The 12,522-nt window shown below is 37.2% G+C and overlaps 1 pseudogene across 1 annotated transcript; it reads right to left on the reverse strand.

Moving 5' to 3' along the window:
* Positions 1-8,238: 8,238 nt before the first annotated feature.
* On the reverse strand, positions 8,239-9,408 carry LOC148971917 (uncharacterized; annotated as a pseudogene). Its single transcript, XR_016146916.1, has 3 exons — positions 9,077-9,408; positions 8,751-8,996; positions 8,239-8,646 (listed from the first exon to the last, which is right to left on the reverse strand). The product of XR_016146916.1 is annotated as an uncharacterized LOC148971917 (transcript).
* Positions 9,409-12,522: the final 3,114 nt, after the last annotated feature.

The raw sequence follows: 12,522 nt of genomic DNA on the forward strand, positions 1-12,522 counted from the left end.
ATAGCCCTCTTATTTGACGATGAGTTTATAGCCTACTTTATACTTATATAATATGGTCCAGGGCCTACCATTCAGCTGGTTAGAAGGAACAAAGTTTGTCTAATTAGCAATACTACAGACATGCGTCAAAGAATGAAAATATACATAGCCAATAATAAAACCGTATTTGATGCGCCCAATTGATTTGTTTTAAACAAGAGCTCTGATCAAATAAATTGAAATGTTTAAAATGGTTAACTGATAAAATATTTAAGTTGAACTGATTGATGAAATGAAGGTAACACTTTAGTTTAGGTAATAAATGTTAGCAATTAACAAAATAACTAATGTGCCTGTATTAGTGTCTTGATACCGTGTTGGTGTGTGTGTTCATCAAAGCACATTGACTAGGCAGCAGAGTGCAGAGGCGACATATTTTGGAGGTCATTTTTCTTGTTAAGTTTCTTTAACACTTTTTGAAAAAACTCAAGTGAATTTCAGTTATTTTAGATAATTGAGGTTTAGCACATATGTAAGTCCAAATAACATTGCTACAGCAGCTGGGGTTGAGGGCACGTTACTGAGGCCCTCTGGTCTCAATGAGAACTCTGGTGTCTGTCTCACTGATGAAGAAGGCCATTAATTGCTCCAGTCCATCATCTGGCGTATCCTGGCGAGACACTACTGCTTCACCTGTCCTGCCTGGCACATTGTCCACTGGCCACTGTCACCGCCATCTTTCTTCTACTTAATGCTCTGCTGAGATGCCGGATTTGATGAGGACTGCTTTAAGATGCTTTTGAAACCAGAATCTCGTAGCTGGATGATTGGAGTCGTTAGTGAAAAGTGGGTCGAGTGGGGATTTGGACGTAGAAAGTTTGTACTGCAGGTAATTAAAAAGTGCATGGTACGGTTGGATTGGAGCTTGGAGATTGAAAATATATATACGAAGTGACCTTTTTTGTCTCTGTTCGTTTTGAATGATATGGATTCATTATCTACGATCTGGAGGTCTGAAATAGTGGGATGGATACTTGGGTAAAATAAGGAAGTGATGGTCAGTTCGGAACAGCGGAGAAAACCGAAGAATCCTAGGATGAACATAGCTTCTAATGTATAGGCGGTGTTAATGGAGTGGTATCCAAGACGGAGTGATGAGATGCATCTGGTGAGTATATCGATTGTGATCTTGGTAATATTATAAGAAAACATGGAATTAATTTCCACTGTTACGCTGACGACACTGAATTATATATTTCGTCACGACCAGATGAAAACACTAACTCATCTAAAATGACAGAGTGTCTCAAAGATATAAAATGCTGGATGACGCGTAAATTCCTGCTATTAAATTCAGATAAAACGGAGGTATTACTTATTGGTCCAAAAAACTACTCACAAAACCTCTTACAATACAACTTTAATACAGACGGCTATCCTGTTACTTTATCTGCTACAGTAAAAGACCTGGGTGTTATACTAGACCGCAACTTGTCTTTCGAAAATCATATTTCATATGTTACAAGAACAGCCTTTTTCCACCTTAGAAACATTGCTAAGCTACGTAACATGCTATCTATCTCTGATGCAGAGAAATTAGTTCACGCATTCATGACCTCGAGACTAGATTACTGTAATGCTTTATTAGCCGGTTGTCCTGCATCCTCAATAAACAAGCTACAGTTAGTACAAAATGCAGCCGCTAGAGTTCTTACTAGGTCAAGAAAATATGATCATATAACACCAATTTTATCATCTCTACACTGGTTACCTATTAAGCTCCGTATCAACTACAAAGTACTGCTACTAACCTATAAAGACCTAAATGGTTTAGCTCCTATGTACTTAACGGACCTTCTTTCACCCTACAATCCACAGCGTTCCTTAAGATCACTAAATTCAAGGCTTCTGGTCATTCCTAGGATATCGAAGTCCACTAAAGGAGGGAGGGCGTTCTCGCATTTAGCTCCAAAACTCTGGAATGGCCTTTCCAATACGGTCCGAGGCTCTGACTCGCTGACACAGTTTAAAACTAGATTAAAAATGCATCTCTTTAGTCAAGCATTCACATAATGCTTACCTTTTAGTCCTCTGTTATGCCATACGGAACCGACAGTGGGGCTCGACAAGCTTAGTCAAACGGGTCGGCGTGTATGGTTGGGCTGCGGAGAGCTTGTGAGATAGTGGTTTCTAACACCGACTCCCGTATAATGGAAATCATTATGAACATCAGCTATGCTAATTATTTCCCATATGCCTTTCTGCTGTTATCTCGGAAAAATGGCGTTCGTCAGGTCCAGTTTTGTGTCCAGCCTCTGACGGGGATTTCGGATGGCCCAACGCCTGTGATGAGATGACTCAACGCCGGCGATATGTTATGGCGCCGTTTTATATATAAACAATATTTATATTTAATATTTATATATAAACAATATGAATGTAAGCCAGAGGAGAACTGGCCCCCGACTGAGCCTGGGTTCTCCCAAGGTTTTTTTTTTTCTCCATCCAATCTGATGGAGTTGTGGTTCCTTGCCACTGTCGCCTTGCTTTTGGCTTGCTTAGTCGGGGTTATTTAATAATTAACAATATTATTGATCTGTGTTGTACTACTTTCATGTTATCACTGTGAAGCTGCTTTGATACAATCTGTATTGTGAAAAGCGCTATATAAATAAATGTGACTTGACTCGCTAGAGCTCCCCTCAGATGCTGGCTCCAGTTCTTGCTCCATGTACATTGACTGAAAATAAGACACATCAACGGTCAACAATTATAAAACACAATAATTAAAAAAATTTAAAATTATTGAATAAATACCTGAGTTTGGTGTGGGTTGTTGGGTTGATGATGGTGCTTCTGTTGACTGAGTGCTGGATGATGTGAATGGTCTTTCATCTTTGGTCCAGATGACATTACCACATTCTGCTTTTAGCCGTCTTACAGCCTCTGTCATTTTAGTTTGGTGAAGGAAACCCAACTTTTTAAACCTTGGGTCCAGTAGAGTTCCCATGGTCGTTATGCTGAGCGACTCCATATTCCAGATATGCTCCCTCAGACGCCTGATGAGCTTCAGTTAATTCCTTTGTGATTGCCATGGTTAACCTATGAAATACAAAATTATTTACTCTGTGCAAAAATACAAAATTAATAAAAAAAGACATTAGAATTTGCTAATGATTATTCAACACAAATAAAAATAAATAGCTTAGTTGTTCAGCCTGTAATGAATGGTGAATCATTTTTAGCAAAGGAATTACTTTGGAGCCAGACGCTCGTCTTTCCTCGGACAGCTCTACTGTTGCCAGGTGTAATGGGCTGAGAATACACAGAATTTGCTGTATGGCTTCATAGTCTTCTGCAAGAAGTGGAGCTATATCAGTTTTAAGTGAGGCAAGGGATGCTCCCACAGTTTGCCTTTCCCCGTGCAGCCGTTGAAGCATGAGAAAAGTGCTGTTCCAACGTGTTTACACTTCATTCACTAGTTTCAGAACTGGCCTGTTCATCTCTTGCTGCACCTGGGTCAACATTTCTTTGGCAGAGGTACTGCTCCGAAAATAGGTGACCACATTTTTTGCTTTGCTCTGAATGTCACACAGAGCTGGTACCTGATCAAAAGACTTTTTAACCATGGTGTTAAGTGCATGTGCAATGCAAACTGTAGAATTCACTTGCAGAATTCTTGCACAAGCAATCATGTTTGCTGCTGCATCTGTGACAAGACACTTCACTTTGTCCTTGATTGTCCATTCCATCATGACATTCGTTTTAACCAGGGCCATATTTTCCGCTGAGTGCCTGTTTGGGAACTTCTCAACATCCAACAAAACTGTATTCAGCCTATAACTGTCATCAATGTAGTGGCAAGTTATTGCTATATATGCATCCACGTTGATAGAAGTCCACATATCCGATGTTAAAGATATGCAGTTGCATTTTCCATGTTTGCCTTAGCCTTCCTCTTTGCTTCTTCATACTTTTTAATTGAATTGCCCTTTGGGGATTAATAAAGCTATCTGTATCTGTAAAGTACTTGAGGTGCTGAACAGCATTCATAACTTCTGTCACAAAGAAAATGTTTAAATTTATATGCTAGTGATTACTATAACAAATTAAAGCTGCAAGCAGCCTCTACGGGGCCAAGCACTTCAATGGTTCCTTGGCTTCAAAAAGTAGTCAAAAATACTTTCCTTTCAAAACTTTCAAAGAAACTTTAGTAACCAAAGTATTCTTACTTCATAACTTCATGACCACTTCATTACTCAAAATGAAGACTTTGTATAAAAATGAAACACACTGTATATTTAATAAGAAATACTAGTACAATACTTAACAGCATGACAAAGAAATTGAAATTACATCTTAGTACAACTTCAACTTGCCCACTACCTCTGGGTCAGAAGCCTAACACTCATCTCATTGAACCACTGGAAAATTATGATTTTGCTAAGATAAAGAAGGCAGTTTGCCTTGTTTGGATACATGATTTATTATGTTGGTTTGTGAAAGCCAACTAACTTAAATCCTATTTAAACTTATGCTGAACAAACTTCCCCTGCCCTGTCTGGTTTTAAGATTGGTGAATGTGTACGAGTTACCTAGTTGCAGTTGTGAAATTTGTTTTTCCCAAAGAGTAAGTTGAATTTCTCCTGACGAATCTTGCAAAGAACATTCTTGGATCTCAGTCTGTACCCCAGGCCTTTACAGTGGTTGCATTGTTTAGCTTGCATACTGTAGCAGATATTTTAGTGCTCTGAAAATTAAAATAAAATAGTACAAGTACATCAAAATTTACAACAATAAACAATGGTTATAAGGGAAATGTATACAACTGCTGTTATAAATAATATTAATAATAAGAAGACACAGTCAAGCCTTTCTACACATTAACCAGTTTTAAATGCATTAATGGTGTTTGTATATAGAGTCCAGCAAGATAAATCAACGTGGAAACGACGTCTCTCATGACATTGAAACAACGTTGATTTTGCTCATCGAATTAACGTTGAACCAACGTCAGACGCGGCATTCTTCAAAGCTAAATGAAAATCGAAAATTGGTTTGCTTTCATAACGTTGAAACAACGCGTTGATTTCAAGTTGATTTTCCGTTAGTTTTGAAAGAATGACGCGTCTGACGTTGGTTCAACGTTAATTCGATGAGCAAAACAATGTCAGATCAACGTTGTTTCGATGTCATATTTCCACGTTGATTCAATGTCAGTTTGCTATCTGGGTTGCACTCTGGTAACTGCATGAATGTAAGCATAAATGCAGTTGTCAGATTCACTGGTGTCTGGTTTATTTAAATTTTTGTTCATTTTTGATGTTGCATGGCAAAAAAGATGTTTGCAAGTGGTGTGATTTATAGTAGATTAGGCCTACTCGAACAGAAAATGACAACTCTTGGTATTCAATTAACAAGTGATTCAATTAAGCTATTAGGGTGATTGCAGAAATTAGTAATTAGGACCTTAATCAAAGGTAATCTTTTTAAAATTTGGAAGCTTAGTTTAGTCGAGTTTAATACGAAATAACTGAAAGGTAAATGTACTTGTATAATGCTTGCTAGGGATGGAGAACTGAAGCCTCTTGAATCTTTTAAGCTTTACCCTGATTGAGGAGCATCAAAAATAATGCCATGTTGTGGCAGGTAAAATGTTCAGCAGCAATGAACTTTTTTTTTTTTTCCAATTTATATAGCAAAATATGATCATCAGTTTCTCTGCACCAGCATGAAGCTTCATGAGAAATTACTCTGTGTACTTGAACATCACTAAATAAAAGGAACAGTAAAATGTGTTGTATAATGGTGCTTTAAAAACCCTGTCATAGTGTCAGAGCCCTTAGAATTAGAAATATGTTACTGAAAATGTATCATTTTGTGATTTGGTTTATTATTGCTTTTCCCCTTCTAGAAATAGTGACAACAACATTCTTCTCAACTATAAATTCAAAAATTGGTCTGAAAAAAATGTAAACGTATGCAGGCAGTCAATAGTCAATTAAGTTATTTTACAACTGAATACATAATCTCCACTGTAACAATGTTGAATGGATGGCTTGTATTACGTTTGGCCTATGTATAGTTATTTTAATATGTGCCAGCCAAAAGAGGATGGATTGCCCCTGCTGAGTCTGGTTCCTGATTATGATTATGTTCCAGCCCTTGGTCCATGATGTTCCACACTGCTGTCTAAGGGAGTTTTTCCTTGCCACTGTCGCCTTTTGGCTTGCTCACTGGGGTATTAAGGCACAACATGTTAAAAATAACGTTTTTAATAAAATGATTGAAATATACTTTGTCTCTGTAGCCATATCCTTCATTTTAATGTCTTTGATTTTCTACTTTTACTAAATGGATAGACACTATAATTAGTATATGAATTCATTCTACAAAAAATTGGTGTCTTTTACAAAGTGCGTCATAAAAAAGCTTAGTAGATGGAGCACTTACATAATTTTCATTTAATTTGTAGTATGCTATTTTTTTTAATTGTTGTTTTTAAAGTGACTGTCTACAGGACAACAGTTAAAACATTGTCCAACCTGAATGTTAATTTTAACTAACTTTGCCCATTGACAATATTTAAACTATTGTATATGCATTTGTTTGATTTAAATCTTTATTTAGTTAACTTGAAATTTATAAAAGCCAGTCTAATTTAATTGATTTAATTGGACCATGACAAACATTGAATCAAACACAGAATAAATAATGTAGTAGTAAAAAAACATATTTATTTCTAATCCAAGAGTAAGAAAGATTAGTACAGCTCTTACATGGATAATAAAGGAATTGAAATGACAACTTTATATATGATTTTAAAGTTGACCCACAGAGGACTCTAACCCACTATCTATAGGTTAGGTGCCTGTCACTCGTCACATTGCACCACTTGGCCAGCACACATCTAGACAGCTTTTGAAATTCAATAGTTTCAAGACACAATCATGTTAAATGAAGAATTTTGAAGAAAATGGGGAACATATTGTATTTAAAAAGTTCTCACATGGATAGTAAAGGAATTGAAATGAAACTTTATAAACAATTCTAAAGTTGACCTACACAAGACTTAAACCCACTATTTATATGTCAGGTGCCTGTCATTCATCCCATTGCGCCACTTGACTAACATCTACACAGTTCTACACAGTTGCCAAAATTCAATAATTTAAGGCAAGACTCAGGTAAAAATGAAGAATTTTGAGGAAAATGCAGAACATATTGTATTTAAAAAGCTCTCTCATGGACAGTGTTGTGCAAGTTACTTCCAAACCGTAATACATTAGGTATTACTTGTTACTGTTATTTAAAAGTAATTCATTACCTTACAATATTACTGTCCCAGAATTGTAATGCGTTACGTTACTCATGTGGCATAGATCTAATGAAAACAAACAGTAAATAAAACCTTTACTTTATTAAGTGCTTAATTATCTGCAGTCTGTACTATCAAATGATTGACATATTCTGCTTGTCAACCACTGTCCCCTGTCTAGGGAGGAATGTTTTGTGTGCTCTATAACAGTGTTGTAGTACTCGGACTCGGTCTCGAGACCATATTTTAATGGTCTTGGTCTTGTCATGGACTCGTGTGCATTTGGACTCGGAATTGACTCGTACTCGAACATTTTTTTTTTTAGGACTCGGAATTATTCCCGAGTCCACTCGAGTTCAATTCAAAATATTTTTTAATGATTATTAATGTATGTTAATAAAATATATCTTTAAATTGATTGACACGCCCAGTGATTGGTGATTTTCTAGTGCAAAACTGCACATGACAAATTGTAATAAAATTACTTTTAACACCACCTACTATGTGGCCTTTTTACCCTAAACTGATCATATTTTTTAAACTCTAAGTAAATTCAGTAAAAAAAAAAAAAAAAAAAAGGATTATTCTAAGTAAATAAAAGTAAATTAGGTAATCAACCCTCACTGGTCTCGGTCTCGACTCGGACTCGACCGTCTCTGGTCTCGGACTCGACTCTCTATGGACTCGGTCTTGACTCGGTCTCGACTCTCTCTGGTCTCGGTGTCGACTCGGACTCGACCGTCTCTGGTCTCGGACTCGACTCTCTATGGACTCGGTGTCGACTCGGACTCGACTCTCTCTGGTCTCGGTGTCGACTCGGACTCGAGTGAGGTGGTCTCGACTACAACACTGCTCTATAATAATGATGTGATAAGCAATAAAATGATGATACACATGGAAATGGATTATATAGTTAATCTTTATTTTTAATGGATTGATTATCATTTCCTGGGACTTTTTAGTTGTTCAAGGATTTCTTCAAGGCAGGTAAGAGATTTTTTTTCAAACATACTTCTCCGCCTCTCTTTAAGCCTTCTTCGGCGCTCCCAGTCAGGCCGTACTAGTGACTCAAGAGCAGCTGTTCTCCTCTCTGAATGCGCTTCATATACTTCACAAAATGTGGATGTTTGTCTCCTTCTGTGCATTTCTTTGGAGGGCATAGCAGTGGAGGGACCTGGTTGTTTTTCTGAGAGAGAATGTGCTTCTGGGAGAGGCTGTTCTTGGGAGCCTGTGGCCTGTGCAATTGAGGACTTGGTCTGGGATGAGGTCGTGTTGAACAGAGGAGTTGAACAGATTGTGCCTGATGGTGCACTCCCAACTCCAGATTTGCCAAATAAGTCTTCCATTTCCTTTGAGAAAACATGTAAAACAATGTAAATAGAGATGCTTTAGAAATTATTTTTTATGTAAACCCAGTGATTTGCAGTAATTTCAATACAAAAAGCACACCAACCTTGTAATACTCCCATGTAACGTTTCCCTCTCCTGTTGATCGACACCGGTCTTTAGCCCTTTTGTAAGTTGTGATCATGTTGCCAAGTTTTTTTGCGCAATTTTTCAATGGTGATGTTGTAACCTTTTTCTTTGAAGGCTTGCTCCAGCTTTTTGTAAAATGCTATTTTATTTCTGTAGTACAAATGCAGATGCATTTGTGTGAGGTCAAGCAGCAGAAGCAGTAGCGTGGTCCTGTGTGTAAATTCTATGAAAACAGCCGTTTAAAATTGTGAGAGATAAACTTTATACATAGTTAACTTTATACATATTAGAAACAGTTCACACCTTGTTGGGTTTCTTGAAACTCTGACTGCATGGAAGGGGATTGAAGATTGTGTGTTTGTGTGACATTTATTTTACTAGTTTCAACAGGGCACTTGACAAGGGATACTGGTTTATCAATTGCTGGAGGGGGACACTGAAACAGAGTAACAGAAGGGCCACACTGAGACAGAGATGCTGGACAGTGGGTAGTATCTGTTAAAGAAAACACAATAATAAAAAAAATCCCCATGATCATTTTAAATGTTATTATGGTTAAAAGAAAATGCCTTATCTTGTTTCTGTGTTGCAGATCTTACTTGTTGCATTATATATGCTGCATATGTTTTGTCTATAAAAACGATTTTCAATCAATAAAAATACAATTCATTATTTTGACATCATCAAGCAACCAATTTTATATATTTTTTATTTTAAAGTGTGTACAACTAATTAATATTCAAAAAAATATATTAAAAAAACACATTCTAAATTAAGAAATTAGCAAGCAGGGTTATGTTTACTGCACTCCAGGGGTGTATTCCAGAAAGCTGGGTTAATAAACCATCAGATTAACCCTAAACTCTGGGTTGATTAACCCAAAACCTGCTTACTCGGGGTATGTTGGTTCCAAAACACCGGTGTCGAGTTAGTTTAATCAACCTACTGCTAATAACCTCGAGTTAATGTGCGCGCCCACCGAACATATAAAGGCATTTTCAATGGATCACCGAATTCAGGAGTCACCATGGAAACGAAGGGTGAAAAGTCACGTGCCGCGTACTTCTCTGAAGCTGAATTAGAAGTTTTAATGTTGGCTTATGAGGAGTTTAAGCCCATTATAATGAAAAAAAGCAACACAGCTGCATATGCGAAGGAAAGACAATTGGCTTGGCAAAAAATAACTGACTGAGTAAATGCGTAAGTTTTTAGTTTTATTTTTTTTACATTTTAAACATGCTTGCCTTTCTTTTGTTCATTTGCAAAGTTGAACCATTGTCTTTTTGAGCATGTGGCATGACTTGACGACAAGCATGTACTTTTCTTTACATCTACGTTTCTTAAGAATACAGTACAATGTAGCCTTTAGACCCTTTTACAGTTGGTAAACACGGTGACGTTTTTTTGTGGGCGGGGCTTAGGTGGAGGCAGAAAGATCCATCTGGCCGCTTCACTAACGCTAGTTAGCAAGGATTGTTAGCTTGTTTTTTAACAATGACTGGAGAAAATCCGATATTATCTTAATGTGTAAGGTCACTCAGTGTCCAGGACCACGATTGTTATTTCCAAAAGTTATTTTTAACGGACAGAACCAGATTGGCCGACCCGTAGCCGCCTACACGCTCACTCAATGCATGGACGATCTGACAGGATTAACGTACGTTACCTCGGTTGGGTGGCCTGACTTCTACACCTACCTTATAGAGAAACCGATCGTAAAGAGAAACTGAGAGCATATAAATCTTTAGATGCCTATATGGTCCTGTACAAGACTTGTGTGTACGATCCGCAGTTCTGCCGAGCCAGCGCCGAGACCACGACAATGTAAAGAGTGACATTACAGTGCGATTTTAATCATGTGAATATTTTCTAGAAATAAAAGTTCCAGATACAGCATATTAATTTTTCATCAATTCTTGCACCAAACAACACAACAAAATGACATTTAATAATAGTAACAATTATTTAAGCTCCTTATTATGTAGCCGAATCTGTGCTGTTTTACATTGGGCGCCTCCAGTTTTCACTTTGTTTTGCCTCCAGCTAGTGCGGTGACGTAACTGTGACGTCGGCGCAAAAGGGGTCTATATTGACAAGAAATATATAGGCCTTAGTGTTGTCAAAAAACTCGGTACTTCGGTACCAAGTCGGTACTAAAAAAAAAAAATGTTACGGTACCAGCTTTTCTAGGTTCCCAGACAGCAAACTGACATTGAATCAACGTGGAAACGACGTCTCTCATGACATTGAAACAACGTTGATTTTGCTCATCGAATTAACGTTGAACCAACGTCAGACGCGGCATTCTACAAAGCTAAATGAAAATCGAAAATTGGTTTGCTTTCATAACGTTGAAACAACGCGTTGATTTCAAGTTGATTTTCCGTTAGTTTTGAAAGAATGACGCGTCTGACGTTGGTTCAACGTTAATTCGATGAGCAAAACAATGTCAGATCAACGTTGTTTCGATGTCATATTTCCACGTTGATTCAATGTCAGTTTGCTATCTGGGTACCGAATACCAGGTTAATCCATTTCTAGACGCACTGTCTGAAAGGTGCACAGTTGCGTCCTCTTCATAACGCTGATTTGGCTCTCTATCTCTGAATCCACTTGTTGACACGAAAGGAGGAAAGAGCCACACATGGAAATATTTTGGATTAAGCTAATGTCACGTTGCCATAAGAGGCCGATTACATGCAAATTCGCAATTTCAAATATAGGCGCGAGGCAAGCGCGCTCATAATAAAAACTCGTTGCATAGCAACGACAGACGCCGCGTGAGAGCAAGCGCTTTGGAAAGAATAAGCACGCGCAAAAATATAATAAAAAAAAAAACACGCGCGATATGTGAACGGCCTCTAAAGTGCTTTCGGGGTAGTTTTACGAGTACATGAGCACAGTAGTATCCAACTGACACCAGAGTACTGGTATTAGTATCGATGCATCCCTATTTATGTCATTTAATGTCAGTGCCAGTTCTAGGCGTATTCTTGCCTTTATAACTCAGCAGTTTTAAAAAGCCTTTTCAAAATTAAATATGAATGCAGTTTTAGATTAAATAAAAGTACAGTCAAGTCAAATAAAACATGTTTTTTCTCCTGTAGCCTACAGTTTGGTAATGCTACAATAAGATACCATTTATCAACATTAGCTACTTCACATCAACACATTGAGTGAACAATATATTTTTACAACATTAATTAATGTTTGTAAATGTTATTTAATAGAAACACTTGATTGTTCATGTTTGTTCACTTCATTCATTGTGCATTAAATAAATGTTAATGGATTAGAACTTTACAAACAACTTTAAAAATGTGTTAGTGTATACTATTGTTTATTTTAGGTCATTTTATCTAATTTTTTTCTAAAGTGTTTATAATACAAATATACAGTTTCCATACTTGTAACCGTGATAAACACTTAAATATATGTAAATTTAAACTAAGCTTTGGTACCGAAATTGGTACCGAGAACCGTGAATATTTACTGGTATTGGTACCGAATACTGAAATTTTGGTACCGTGACAACACTAATAGGCCTCTTGTTTTATAAGGTGTAATCCTTCTGGAGCCAAAATAACTCTGGAGAAATAAAAGAAATTAAATAAAGTGATTGACAAATCATGTCTCTAAGCATTCTGCCATCTCTGTGGTCTGCTAGATTCAATGGGTGTTGTTCTAGGTCATCTTCATCAGGACAGGGGGGGATGCCTCTCTCCTCTTATTGTGGCAATGTTGTGAAG

Source organism: Pimephales promelas, chromosome 16, assembly GCF_988280905.1.
Source record: "Pimephales promelas chromosome 16, fPimPro1.hap1.1, whole genome shotgun sequence".
NCBI lineage: Eukaryota > Metazoa > Chordata > Actinopteri > Cypriniformes > Leuciscidae > Pimephales > Pimephales promelas.